Below are 15,654 nucleotides of genomic sequence, written 5' to 3' on the forward strand. Positions count from 1 at the left end.
TAAAATACAATTATGGTTGACAAAATTTTATATGAAAAAAAAAAAAAGATTTTTCCAAGGTTTAGTGTTTAAGATCAAAGTCACCATTGAAGGAGAGGTGAATTGGTCGGGAAGTTGTTGAGAGGATAGTAGGCTGGAGAGAGAGTCGAACTACAAAAGGAGCATTGGAGTTGCAGCACCTCCTAAAGAAAACAAGATTAGAGGAGGGGGTGTGATAGGTGGAACACCGAACTTCATTCTTTGGTGCTTAAAAAGAAAATAGATATTATTTTTAGAAAAGGTTTATGCAAAGAGGTTGATATTTTTATTTTTATGAATGTAGTGAGGATTTAGCATAACACCTGGTCAATTGTTGCAAAGAAATAGGACCCTTATCACCACTATGGATGGGTGGATTTGTTTCATTGGGTTAGTAGAAAAAATAGTAGAGTTTGGTTAGTAGGAAATTTGGACTATGCTATTTTCTAGCTCAAACCGAAAGCAAGTATGTTCATTCTTAAATTGTATCAATTAATGTGAAGAATTTTATCAAATTATAATTACATGTATGCCTTCCAGAGACCTTAAAATATAGGGTTAAGGCTATCTAATAAAAATTTCAGAAGCCAAGACCCACTATTTGGCATTGTTTAAGACCCACTATTAGCTAGTATTCTCTTTCCCAAGCAATATACGACTTGCAACAGTATTTACTTTGCCTTCCTCTGTACAAGTCATTGCATATGGAGAGAAGTCTCATGTTTGAATCGACTCGTGTGTTCACTCCTACATTGACATGTGTTGACATGTGTCATGTATAAGATAAAATTTTTATATTTCTTATAAAATAAAGAGGGTTATGGTTATATCAGATGAGGGCAACTTTTTGCCCCGAATATCAATAAAAAATAATATTTTTATAAAATAATTAAAACAGGATAATTTTTCAGGACGATAATACGTTCATCGTCTTCTTTTACTGCTCTCTCAAGAGGAAACTGCTCTCTCCAAAACCAGTTAGAAAATCCAAGTTCCTCAGTCTTGAAAGTGAAATTTTACTGGAATAATAACCGGAATCCTGCGAAATGAGCCATCCTCAACTCAACCTTTTTTCCATTACACCCAGAAAATCTCTTACAAGAGAAAGACATTCCTGATCAAGACAACGTGAATTATTTCTTCCACGGCGGAGGCGGAGCAACCTTGAACGGTCTCCTTGGCGGGTGTGCCGGGGATGGGAGTAGCGTGGTGTTGTCCTCTAATGAGGACTCCTTGTGCTCGTCAAAAATTCTCTGCCACAGATATATATGACGATGGATTGTGCTGAAGGGTGTGGCGGGAGTGGCGGTGCTCTGATGAACTGCTACTCCCGTAAAAAATATATCTGTAGCGGGTGTGGCGGGATTAGCGTTGTGCTCGTCAAAAATTTTCTGAATCTCAACACCGCCGGATTCATCGTCTTCTTTAATTAGACGTGAATAAATCCGACGTGTTGGATTATCCACTGCAAATCTATAGTTAGTAAAGTAGTAAAAGCTCCATATAAGCAGGACTCAGGAGTCAGGAGGAAATGCTATTTATTAGGTGTGTGGTAGTCTAATACTGACGATGTCCGGAGAAATTGCACTTTTAGCGTAGTTACAACAATCATGTAATCGGAATATGGATCGGCCATGTTCCATCAGCGACAGACATGAAATTTTTTTTTTTGTTTTTGGTTACAACCAGAACTCTGCAACTAAAAGGGCATCCATCCATCCGGTCTTGCTCTCCTCTTGCAGAGGCGGATAGAGTCGTTCCGTCCATCACTTATTCACTCATAGTTATGGTCTCATGAATAATGTAAGGGGTTTTTATCTGATAAGGGCAACTTTTTGCCCTTATTCAGGGCAAAAATATCATTCCACCGTCTTGCTCTTCAAAGAGCAGGAGAAGAAGACGTTGAACAGTATTACTGCTCTTTTTTTATATTTTTCTAAAAAAGTTATCCTGTTTTAATTATTTTATAAAAATATTACTTTTTATTAATATTCAGGGCAAAAAGTTGCCCTTATCTGATATAACCCCTAAAATAAAATATATTTTCATATCTATAATATTGATATAATATATATTTCATTTATTATATATTGTTAGCCGGGCTGGATCAGGCCGGGCCATGAACGTGATAGACCCTGCAAAGGATGCCCGTAAAGACTGTTGGCCCTGCAAACAATACTGTATTCTGATCTTGGGGCTAATACATTTGGCCTGTTCCTAGTACAAGACTAGAGAACTGTGGATGAGACCCAACTTGTAATATAAGTCCAAGTGATAGTGTCTTTGCTGGCTCTCCCATATCGCACTATGCCATTCTGAGGAGGGGCTTATATATACCCATTTAGGTTTTTAAGTTAGAGAGTTCCCTCAGATTATGGAGAGTAGTCGTTAGTAAACTATCACTTGGACCTGTTCAGCCCGCAGGATCAATGAACAAGTGTCCAACTAGGTAGGATTTTAAGCCATAATTTCTCAATTACCTAGCCAAACCTTTGACCATGCCAAGAATATTCTCTACTGACATGGCTAAAGCTTATTAACCATCGAGGGCCTCTGCCCACTTACCAACAGAACGATCACCCCTGCTTGAGAATCAAGTCATACACTCGTCAATGAAATGGGAATAGGTCCACCGTTTCTACAGTAGCTATTGGTATTCCTATACCAACTGATTGGAATCATAGTTATCTCTTTATAGTGCAGAATCCGTAGAATCGGAATAAGCTATTTGATTTTCTTGTTTATTCATCAGCTGGCCGGATTCACTTGTTTGGTGGGATCGAGCATCAATTTTAGTCCCTTGTCAAGTTACACAGGGATGAATATGTCTTTTTCTTTTTTTTTAATAAATTAAAAAGACCTTCTTGTATTATGGGGTCTGTGACAAAGACCCCTTGCAACAAATATCCCCTTATACTATGACCGTGAGACAAAGATCTCTTTCCTTTAGTCTTCCGTCTTAAAAAACCGTTATAATATTTTTTAATCCCCATATTACCTTTGAACGAGACAAAGACTTCATCTTCCCGATAGAAATCTATACGCTAACAGATCTGGAGGATAAAAATTAAGAGTGCACTGGCGTGAATGACTGCAAGAACCACTCGAAATTCCCGACAGAATAGCAATTTGTCTGAGACACAACAAACTCAGCAAGAACCACTCAGAATTTTGGCTCCACCTCCAGATCTGTTTCTCTGTTCTCACTAAAAACCCTAAGAATTCTCTTCTATCCTCCATTGCAGTCTGTGGATGTCGGCTACGGTGAAGTCGGTGTCATCGGCTACGGACGAGAAAAACACCAGATCTTTGTATGGTGGGTCGAGAATGTCGGCTACGATGATATTATCGACCCACCATACTGCATGTCGGCTACAAGAAAAACACCAGTCGGTGTCACCGTTTTTCGTCTACGGTGATGTCAACCGGGCGCTTGACGAGAAAAACACCAGATCCGCGGTAGCTTTGTATCACCTCTCACTGGGAAAGGTAAGAAAAGAGATAGGGCGAAAGGGAGAGAGAGAGAGAGGAGAAAGAGGGAGAGAGAGGGAGAGAGAAATGTGAAGAAACCTGAGATATATGAGATTAGCGCCGCTACTGTTAGTGTATCGTGAGGTCAGACAAGATCAACAGTGTTTTTCTCGTCCGAGGGTAATATAAAGATTAAAAAATATTATAACGGTTTTTATAGACGGAAGGCTAACGAAAAGGGATATTTATCTCACGATCATAGTACAGGGGGCTATTTGTGGCAAAACAAAGAACAAAGAATTTGGATTTAAGTCTACAATGAAGCAGTCCCCATTCTTTCCCTACTTTTCCCAATCTTTTCTGCCTAAAGGTTTTAGAACAACGAATTAAGCCCAAAGGTCCAAGTCCAAACCCCTAAGCATATCATAACGTCTTTGTCTTGGAAATGAACTGACCAACTATTTGTAGCAATTTTCTAGTGGGCACTCACCTTAATTTGGGCCGGCGCCAAGCAGGACCTGCCGGAGACTATAGCAGCGATCCGGATTCCTAGCTGGCACTCTCAGCGCACAATTCTGTTGATTAATGGCTTCACATAATGGTTCGATCCTTGTATGCCGGACGAGCATTCTTTCTTTGTTTGACCATTGAGATACAAGTTTGGCCATTATATATGCTTTTCATTTCTACGACGCTCATGGTCATGGTTGTCCGAGTTCGACTGTTTTCATTACACACATGAAGGTTGGCCTCTCTCTGCTGCCAGGTGCGCTGTGTTTATCTGTAAACCTCTGTAAACCCTAAAGTAGGTCAAGATTATTAAAAAAAAAAAAAAAAGGATTAATGGCATGCGAGCAGATGAGATCCCTTGATCCCTACGAGCAACTAAAGGTGGTACTCAACCGAGACGGAACGCTCACCCGACTGCAGCCCCTGCAGACGGTGGCGGCATCGGAAAACATCAAGGAACGAACCGTGATCTCAAAAGACATAACCCTCAATACCCAAAAGCGGACCTGGGTCCGTATCTTCCGTCCTTCCAAACTACCTTCCAATGATCGGGTGACCGTGCGCCTTCCTGTTTCGATTTACTTCCACGGCGGTGGAATGATACACAACGGTCCAGACACCATATTCTGCCACGAATTCTGCGAGAATTTCGTTCGCTTTGGACCTGCAATCGTTGTGTCTGTTGCTTACCGTCTCGCTCCGGAGCACAGACTCCCGGCTGCTTACGAAGATGGGGAAGATGCACTTCTGTGGTTGAAGAATCAGGCATTGAGCCCCGATGGTCAGCCCTGGTTGAAGAATTACGCCGACTTCTCTCGCTGTTTCCTTACCGGGTGGAACAGCGGAGGCAACATTGCGTACAATGTGAGGCTGCGCTCCTTGGACATGGACCTCGCGCCGGTGAAAATCCAGGGGACGATTTTGGATCAGCCCTTCTTTGGTGGGATCGAACGAACAGATTCTGAAGTGGAATTTGCCGACGATCAGATTCTACCGTTATCGGTGACGGATCTAATATGGGAGTTGGCATTGCCATTGGACGCCGATCGAGACCATGAATACTGCAATCCCATGGTTAGAGGGAGTCACAGTGCAAAGATTGGATCTATAGGAAGAGTTATAGTGAGAGGGTACGGCGGGGACATAACCATCGATCGGCAGATGGAGTTGGTTCAGATGCTAGTGAAACATGGAGTGCGAGTGGAGGCACGATTCGAGGAAGTTGGGTTCCATGGAATCGATCACATTGATCGCAGCAGGGCTATAGAGACCATGGCTATCTTCAAACAATTTATACTGGGTTCTCCCAACGCTTAGTTTCTCATTCTCTCATCTGTCAGACTTATTTACTCTTTTACAAGTATGGACAATCAGTATTTATTCTTATTATCATTTCGAATGTTTTTTACTTTTTGTTACTTACTTGAATATTAATTTTTCTTAGTCGTTTGCAATGCACGAACTTATGGATGGGAATTTTCCCCTTCCCCCACGGGGATCGACTTCCCCGATCGGATGGGGTTGGCGATGGGATTGCTTTGAGGTACATCTGTTTACGGGTTAGGCTTCGGGCCTGACTTTACATTATGTCGGGTTCAGGTTTCAGGTCGGGTCCATTCAAAATTTGATAAAAGTTAAATTTGAGCCCGGTCTATGAACAGATTTATTTGGAGGCCGAAGACAGGGAGAGAGATTGGAGTTAGGGATATATATATATATATATATATATATATATATATATATATGATATTATTTATATATATTAAAATATATTTAAAACATTATTTATATTTAAAAATTTTTATTTAGTTTAAGTAAATTTATTTTTCAAAAAAATACTATTATCTAAAAAAATTTGAGGATTCGGGTCCCCACGGGGAACCTATCCCCATCGGGGATCAGGGATTGATGACAACTTTTATCCACAGTGGGTATCAAAGACGGAGATGGGAATTAATTTCAGGTCAGGAACAGAGAATATGATCTATGCTCCGAATCCGTTCTACATGAACTGCTTAATTAAATGATTAAGTCAAAAATTAATTATTATTATTTTAATTTAAAAATTAATTTTAGGACCACATGACATACAACTTATTAAGGAGACGAGAGAGAGAAAGAAAAAAGAGAGAAGCTGGTGAATGAGGCGAGTCAACAATTAATTTATTAATTTTAGGACCACATGACATACAACTTATTAATTTTAGGACCACAAATGAAGTATGGTTATCATATATGGTTTCTTCTCACCCACACACTAAAGTAATTCAATTTTTGACACAATAGTCACTGCTTCAAGGTTTTCCGAAGTTCCATTTGTAATAAGTAGAGGTATAAAAGCTTCCTGGGGTTAATTAAAATCAAGTGTTAAAATTGATATAGTACTTGGGCAATTGGCATAACATTTATGATATATCTATTTGGCCCAATTAACCTGGTGAATGAGGCGAGTCAACAAAAAAAGTTGCAGATTTGCTGGATTTCAAAGTGTAGTATTGTTGCAATAAAAAACTAAGGGAACCCAACCGTTTGTTTTGTGGGAATAAGGGTCTGGAATGGGAATAAGAATATTCCAACTGTTTGGTTGGATAGAATTGGAATCCCATTCTCATTCCTGGTGGAATGACATTTATAGGGGATGGTCATTTTCTCCCTCTTCCTTCGGAATGAAATCCCATTCCTACTGGTTCCATTCTTATCTAAACCAAATAGATTATGGGAATAGACCTTTCTGATTCCAAATGATTTTGATCCCAATTCTCATTCCGACTGCAAACCAAACAGACCCTAAATGTGTGGTAGTGATAAGGAAGCATTGTAAGGGAAGACGTAGAGAGCCTTTACTGCAAAAAATTTTGCTATTCTACCAAGTTCCCAACAGATTCAATAAGATTGCGGTTGGCTAATGTGAAGGAATGAAGGTTGTATAGGACAGCCAAAGACTAAACATGGATTGTGGAAGAACTTATTTTCATTTCAGTTTGTTTTGTGAATCAAGTGATTTTTAGTTCATTTTATTAATAATATAATATTTTGGTCACTTGTAGTTTACTTTATAAATGCTATCCAATAGCCAATAATTACTTGCATCCAACAGGTAAGATGTGAATATAAAAAAATCAAATTTGAATCTACTTATTAGGAATGCAATTTGGCAGCCCAACCTGAATCCATGAAATTTTACACGGGCTGAGCTTCAATTTTTTATCCTCAAGCTCTTGGGCCTATTCCTAGTCTAGGCCCAAACCAACTGTTTGTGTATATAAACATACATGGACACATGCATATGTGCAAAAGGTATCAAGTTTAGGTGTTGGTATTGAATAGGTTAATGGAACTTTTTAATACATTGGACCTAATATGCCTGCCTAAGCCAATTGTCCAACCCAAGTATGTCAAAATTCAGTTTAAGCTGGGCCCAGGTTAAATAGATTGGGCTTCGCCTCAGGCTTAGCCGAGGCTCTGGCATTAAGCCCAATGGTTAGGGTTGGGCCTAAACCCAGCCTAGCCCAACCATCTTGAATCCCTACTAGCTATATTAGATTCGATCTGATAAAGTTTTCTTCCCGATCCACAACATTGGTATTTTTCCTCCTCAACTGACTCTATACTTCAAGTCAAATGCACAGTCAAGAAAAAAGAAAATGCAGGAGGGGGAAGCTTATAATTTCAAATAGACCTTACAATTGGGTTGGTTCGGGTTAAGATGCCAAAGGCAAAACCCGTAATCCTAAATGTTTAGGTGAGGGTTAACCCATAAGTCAGGCAGGTCAATGGTTGAACAGTCCAGGCCAGCTGCTCTTTGATGAAGTCAATGGAATGGTTCAAAGTATTGATACCCCATACATATAGCGTTTGTTTGGCATCAATGTTGTTGTTCCAAAAAACGATGATACATCAGCACCACATTGGAAAAAAACAGTGCATCAGGAAATGCCTGTTTGTTTGGATTTTCTATAAAAACTGGTGCTCCAAACCACGTTTTGGAAATCGATAAGGTGTGGTTTGGAGAAATGCTGAATTTGACATTTTCTCAGATTAGAGCTCGTTGCTGCCAATAAAAACGTGATGTGGCAGTGATGTGGACTTCCTATAATGGGTATCAGTGCTGAAAACAGATATGGTGCACTGCTACCAAACAAAAAGTATTGTTTCTTCAGGAAACATCCTACCTGACAACAATGTTTCCAAACAAAAAAAAGACACTGTTTTCTGAGAAAACGCTACTTCCAACCTACACATCAACAAACGGTGCTATATATGCAGCATCAATGCTAAACATATACATAAACATGTGCATCGGGTGTTTCAGGTCATGATGGCAAAGGCAAGACCATAATCCTAAATGTTCATATTAGGGTTAATTGACAATTCAAATGGGTTCATATTAGGGTTAATTCACAGGCATATCAGGTGTTTAACTACCTAATAACTTTTTTTTTTTCAAAATTGTTTCAGAGGTCGGTTTTAAGCCTACCTACCCCTTGAAACTGGTCAAAGTTCAAAACACCCATTATTTGGTGGGATTTCATCGGACTATCATTACATACAATATCAAAATTTTAAACCTTGGTCAATGTTTTTTTTTTTTTTTTTTACCAAAAATAAGGGTTGAACGTCTTGTTTTAACAATTCAACCTTTTGCTTCACTGCCGGTTTGAAAACGTTTGGCGATGACCTATTCTAATTCATGTGTCTATATAGGGAACCTTAACCCTCTTTTTTCAGGTCAGGTTGGGTCAGCTTGTTGCCGGTTCTAAGTTCAGAAGTGGATTTGACGTGCAATATAAAGAGTAAGATTTAACTTAACGCTTTAAGCAGGATGTGTTACCAATGATGTGGTTTCATGCCGGTAATAAAGATGGGGCCCCATGTATTTAAATACTGATATAAAAACCTTATTATTGGTTCTACAGCCGGCTTAACAACTAAAGCCGGCTCAACTAATCCAAATTCCAATATAAAGTTTGTAAGGTTTTCAAATATTTGATAGATGCTCTACTTGGCTCTGCCCCCACTTCAACTTCACAAGATTTAGTTTAAGAACGACGATGGTGGTATACAAACAAAATAGGCCACTTTACCAACAAGATCGGTATCTTTTTTTTTCTTTTTTTTAGTTTTTTACTTATTTTTTAAAAAGATATTAAATAAAATCAATTAAGCACAATTACTCCCAATCATTGTCAAGATTCAAAATATGGATACACGGTGATATATTAAAAAGGTGCCGTATCGAGTATTCTGATCCTACACCTCCCATTTTTGCTTAATTTTGTTTTCAAAAATAGATCAAAGGGTCGGTGTTAGGCCTGCCTACGTCCTGAAAAGCTAAAACTGATCAAACCCCAAACTCCTTTTACTTCAAGTATGGTTTTCAAAATCGGACCAGAGTAGATGGTCAGACCGGAAAAATCAGGAATAGGTCAGGTGATCGGTTTCAATTTTCCCCAAAATTGAATTTTTCATAAAAACCGTTGATTTTGATCAACAAATCACTGATTCAGACAATTAAATCATCCGAATGGTTTTGATTAATTTTTATTTTTTTATTAGAACGGGCTAATCATTCGAACCATTTGACCCGATAACCAAACCCCTCACCGGTTCAGTCTCCAAATCAGTTTTAAAAACCATGATTTCAAGTATCGGCGGTCTGCCGATGAGACGCTTGAAATAATTTCAGGTCATCAGCCAAGAACCCATAGAGGATTTAAAGTCAGGTAGAATAAGCCCTCGAAATGAAATATTATCGATCTTAAGTTTTATATGCACCTATCAACTCAGAAACCATTAGTGAAACCATTAGTTTGAGAATCACTTTCGGCGTAGAGCCAAGACTCCACAGCCTGGTGTATGAGTTGAATATAGTTTACAGTGGAGAAGCAGATAAAATTATTAATCCGGTCAGAACAACTTTTCTGATCTATCAATTGTCAAGAAAGCATTCCAAAGATACTAGTTCTTTTAAGGGGGCCCTCCACATTACAAGAAAGAGGATTGATACAGCTAAGGCTGCCTGTCAAATGCGGTTGTTGGATTTGAAGAATTTCAACTACAACGTGTTTAGGTTTGGGCCTGGGCCCATTAAAAAATTGACAACCTCTCAACCAAAACCAACCCTTGTTGCACTCCACTGCCAAATATCGAAATTTCAATATATGTCTAACTAGTACTCTATCCTACTTTAGTTTATGGCATGGTTTTTAAAAACGAACCCGTGATCGAATCGGTCAGGGTCCGGTTATTGGTTCGAATGGTCTGATCATTCGACTTGAACAGCTGGTCTGTTCTGACAAAAAATAAAAAATTTTAAAAAATTGGAAAACGGTTTGAACGGTTAATCGGCCGGTTCAGCGGTTTGCTGACCAAAATCAATGGTTTTGGGGGAAAAAGCGGTTTTTGAGGAAAACAGAACTGGTTAGGTGATCGGTTCCCGGTTTTTCCGGTCCGATCATCCAGTCCAGTCCGATTTTGAAAACCATGGTTTATGGAGAGTTGATATGATGTATGCAATACACTGGAACTTTAATTTTGGCTAAGTATTTTTTTTTGTTGGGAAAATTCTAGATAGGTACCCTGTAATTTAGGCCGAGTGTCAATTTTGTACTTGAACTTTAAAATACGATAATCTAACACCCGAACTTTTGAAATGCGACAATCTATTACCTGTTGTTAACCAGCCGTTAAGTGTCATAGGAAAAGACACAAATGCCCTTCATGTGTAATCTAATTTTCTTTATCAACCATCTATTAATAGGTGATCCCCGGTGTTACATTACTAATTGATAAAGCAACAAGTAACAAATGCCCTTCAAGTTAAATGCATCTTAACACTCATTAATCTTCAAGGTAAAACCGGGGGTTCTCCATCTCAGCACTCATCATTGACTCGGAGGCCGGAAGCCGTCCAAGCTGGTTCAACTGTCCGTAGCATCAACGCTGATATTTGACGGTGGATGTGCCCAATGAGCAATGGCTTTGCTGTTCGCCCTTCTGCCTTCCTCTCCCCTTCCGATACTCCAGGTTTGAGCTGCCTGCACAATTGTCCAAGTCCGGCGGAAAGACTCGACAGCGAGGCCCTCAGGTTCTATTCTGAATAGCAATTTCTATTTCTTGTAGTGAAGGGAAAAAAAAAAAAAAACAAATTTTGAAATGATTTCCATTCCTTTTCTCTCAATACCCCTAATAATCATAAATCTTTCCATCTTTGGTAAATCCTTAATTTCATACATACATGATTATATGTGAAATTTACATCAGGTTGGATCGATGCTCCTGCTTCCTCTCTCTCTCTAATCATTCTAATCATGGCTCTGTAATGCTTTTGGGATTGCAAAGGAATGAGGAGATTTCAGTTTCTGGAGTTCAAACTACTGAATTCTACCACCCAAATTCTCAATTCCTAGAGAGCTGAGCAGGTGCTGCAATCTGCAAGCCTGCAAGTCTACAACAACCATAGAGAGGGAGGCCGAGCACCTACAGACAGCATTAAGCCCTCCCGTATACACACTGCAGAATCCTGATCATCGAGAACAGACCCAAAACCCCAATCTCCATGAATGTGCTGCACAAGCTTGGCCCTAGAAACCAGACACCCCACACTTGACTAGAACAGTTTAAACCATCAGCTGATCCCAATTCGAAAGTTGTTCAATTAAAAATTCCCATCATCACTTTGACGATTACATACATATATACAAACAAAAATTAGAAAAATTTTATATTAGGCCAAGATTAGTTAACTATGGAAGTGTCTTCTTGCAAGTTCTGTTGCTGCTTGGTTGCTTGCCTTTTAACAAAATCTCTCCGAAAGGGGGAAATAACAAAATGGCGTATATTCCCAGAGAAGGCCACACAATGTTCTGGTTTTTCGCGACAAAACAACGAGAGGAATCTTGAAAACCAAGTCGGATTAAAGTCCCTCTGCACCCTCTTCATGGGTGGACCCAGATTCTGTTTCATTTTCTTGAGAAAGAAGATGATGAATAGTGTGTTTTATTTTCAAGGGTAATTTTGATATTTTTAAAAGTTTTAAATTGCACATAAGGTCACTTGATATACATAACTGACGGTAGATAGTAGATTGTCACATTTCCAAAGCTTGAATACCTATCAGGAATTCCCACCCACCCCCCCCCCCCCCTTTTTTTTAAGGCAATGGCTAATTTCATTAAAAATGCTCAGAATCTCAAATACAATCCATGAGAGTACAATCAACAATATAAGTCAAAAAAATGACAAGATAAATGTTTCTGTATCCTTTCATTTATCGTCTAGGTGGTGGGAAGCAATAGGATGGCAAATTATCCATAACCATGAACAGTCTGTGGAGAATAGGGGTATAAATGGATTGAATTCAAACCAAATCAGGGAGTATTCAAATTCGAATAAAAATTTGATATTTGACAAATATTGAAAACCAATATTCGAATTCAAATTCGATTAAATATCTGAATTTGATTTGATTACTTAAACAATATGAATAAGATATCTGAATTCGACCCATTATAATATTTGAATTATTGAAAATGGATTTAATTATGTTGAATCTCAAATTTAAATTTATATTTTCGAATACCATTGGCACTCTAAGTGGAGAAGAATATCCCAATACACAAATGGATGGGACCAATATTGGGCAGTGGCCTTTTGATCTCTTGGGTCGGGCCCTCCAAATTAATGTCACGTGTAAAAAATTATGATGTATCCGCTGCACTGTGTAGCAAAAGATTTGATTGGTTGAAGGTGATGATAAACATAACTGATTAAACACAAAAATATACCTTATAAAATGTGAATCAAAGTGTAGTGAAGAGTAAACTAATTTTAATGTGTTTGGTTGATATTGGATTTAATGTGTAGCCAATATCAATGAATGCACAATAGATGAACTCTTATAATTATTAACCATTAAAATTAAAATTAAAGCACACACAATCTCTTTTCTCACCCCTTCCACTAAGTTTTTCTCTCCCTCTACTCCAACCCTTTCACTTGGGGTCCTGCGCGTGTCCTTTCAAGGAATAATTAAAGTGATTACATTGAGGCACCTTTTCTTGGAAAAGCTTTTGGAGTGAGGTACAACAACTGTCATGCGCAAGAATGTTTTCAACAGAATAGGTTGTTGCTCCAACAACTAAAGGTTCTCTCTTTTCCTTTGGCTCCATTGGGCTACACAATGGGGGTGGGATAGAGGGCCATCTTGGACTGTCAACGGGTCAGATCTGGGTCGGGATAGGGTGGTCCCAGTCCTGAACCAATTATTAATTAGGACAAAACTATAGGCTTGGAACCATCCTAGTTAATAGTCGGGTTTATACACAATTATATTGAAAATTATATTTATTTATTTAAATAATAACTCAAACGATAAATTTTGATAAAATAACCTTAACAAAAATGATAGAAAAATACTAATTTAAGAAAATCTTATATATATATATATATATAATAAAGTAATCAGTTCGAAAAATTTCTTTAAACTACCCTTATGGTTTATCTAATTGATTAACTCACTCCTACTGTTTACATAGTCTTAAAACACCCCTACTGTTTCTAACAATTATCTAAAACCTCCTCTACCATTAACTCTCTGTCATTAAACCATTCACATGTGACATCACATGACTGATATATTTTTTTGAAAATTCTCAAAATACCCTTTTTCTACAGAGAACTCAGGGCACTGAGACTGGAGCGAAACCACATCATTTTCTACCAAGAGATAATGGTTCACCACGTTGCCTTCTCTTGCTCCGGACAAGGATTTAAATCCCTATTGAAAAGAAACCCCAAAAACCCCACGGCGGAAAAATGGGAGTGGCCAGCAAGCAACAAAGAAATCTTTTAGGCTTTGTTTGGATCCGGTGTAAAACATCATTAGTGTAAAAGTACACTGATGACGGTTTACACTAAACCGTATATATATGTGACCATTACATTTTGAAAACTGTGATAAAAAAGTGTAAAGTTTTATATCGATAAAATTGATGTAGTAGTATTAACATTGATTATCGATATAAAACTTTATGCTTGATGAGGTTTTACATTGACTCACAAAGTAAAACTCCCATCCATGTATTGGTAACTTTCCCCTACATGGGAAAATTAATGTACCTACCTAAGAGATGGGTATCACTTAACCAGGTAAGTGATATCCGAGGAAATAAACTTCCACTGCTCCCCACATAAATATGAAAAATTAACATGGGTTTCTTGGTCAATGGGAATCAAAATCCCATTGACCAACTTTCCCCCCTCTCAAAATCCAAGAAAAAAAACCCCCTTAGTGAACACAGCTAGAGTCCTCTTGTCAATTGTGTTGACGCATTAAGAATTGATCATGAACAGGTCTGCGAATCAATCAGAAAACAATGGTGCTTTGGGGCTTTGTTCACTGAAAAGCACCACCGATGATGAGGGAAAGGAGAGGAAGAAGTGAGAAAGAGGAGGAAGAAGAGGGAAGGAAGGGAAGAAAGGGAAGAGAGAGAGAGAGAGAGAGAGAGAGAGAGAGAGAGAGAGAGAGAGAGAGAGGAAGAAAGAGATGGGAGATCAGAGCAAGCTCACCACCAGCTCTATTTGGTGTCACGAGCTTGAAGAAGGTGAACAAGGCTCACCAAAGGTGGAAGGAGAGAGAGAGGTCGGAGGACAAAGGGGGTGCCCCTCTCTACTAACCAAATAAAATTGATGTAGTGCAATCTGGTTGCTCTCACGTGTTAAATGACTCAAACTCTGATTCAGATGATACCTTGTTAGGGCCAAGTTGTGCTAGGCTGAGCCGTAGATGGCCAAAATGTTCTGTTCTACAAGAGAGAGAGGGTTAGAATGCCCGGGCTGTCTTTACCCAGGGTGGGCACTCCGATGCTTAAGTCAAAGAATGTCTTTGAGAATTCTTTAGAAAATGAGAGAGTTTGAGAGCTTGTACTCGCACGTACCTTCTCTGGTAGGAATGAAGACTTTATATAGGTGTGAGTGGTTTGAGCCTTCTTATAACGGGTCTAATGTTCTCGTAAAGTCGTTCCTGTTTGGTTGGGTGAGTTATTACATCAGTTACGAAATCTGCATCGGGGTTACAGTCAGTCCAAATAACTTTGATGTGTGTGGTGCGGTAGGCCGATCTAACGGTCGATGCATTAATGCTCCAGAGATCTCAGGCTGGTAACGTATTTGCAAGACAAGTCAGCGGACTCACCTGGCAAGTCACTATAAATTGAGAAACCCGTTAGGTCAGCCCGGTCGAGGTGGTAGAGGTTGGCCTGGGCAGGTGTTTTAGGTCAACTTGCCAAGCAGGTTCGCTTACTCAAAGCCGAGGTGTCGCTTGAAGGCTACGTGCCTTGATATAATTTGGAGGACCAAATTATCCCTCATAAAAAATGGCTCCAGCTATTTTTAATCATGTTAGAGGAGTTCAACTTTAGTGTAACAACTAAACCAAGAGCTTAACCCTTCCGTTAAATACTCTTTTTAAAATATGTCAATCCTTCAAACATTAATTAAACCTTTTTTAAAAAAATAGATACTTCATTTAAGCCCAAATTCTTCTTCCCCATTCTCTTTCCTCTTCGTCTCTTCTCAGGAATCTTTCGTTTTGGGCTTGATCGTTAATATACAAAAAGCCCCTTTTAGATTTCTTCAAGGATCAAGAAAAAATTC

The 15,654-nt window shown here is 38.9% G+C and overlaps 1 pseudogene across 1 annotated transcript; it reads left to right on the top strand.

Annotated features, from left to right (window-relative positions):
* The first annotated feature begins 3,848 nt into the window (after window positions 1-3,848).
* LOC104608442 (putative carboxylesterase 9 pseudogene) lies at window positions 3,849-5,440 on the top strand (annotated as a pseudogene). The gene has a single exon (XR_016077599.1). The product of XR_016077599.1 is annotated as a putative carboxylesterase 9 pseudogene (transcript).
* The last annotated feature ends 10,214 nt before the right edge of the window (window positions 5,441-15,654 follow it).

This window comes from Nelumbo nucifera, chromosome 6 (assembly GCF_055504915.1).
Source record: "Nelumbo nucifera cultivar China Antique chromosome 6, China Antique-T2T, whole genome shotgun sequence".
Lineage (NCBI taxonomy): Eukaryota > Viridiplantae > Streptophyta > Magnoliopsida > Proteales > Nelumbonaceae > Nelumbo > Nelumbo nucifera.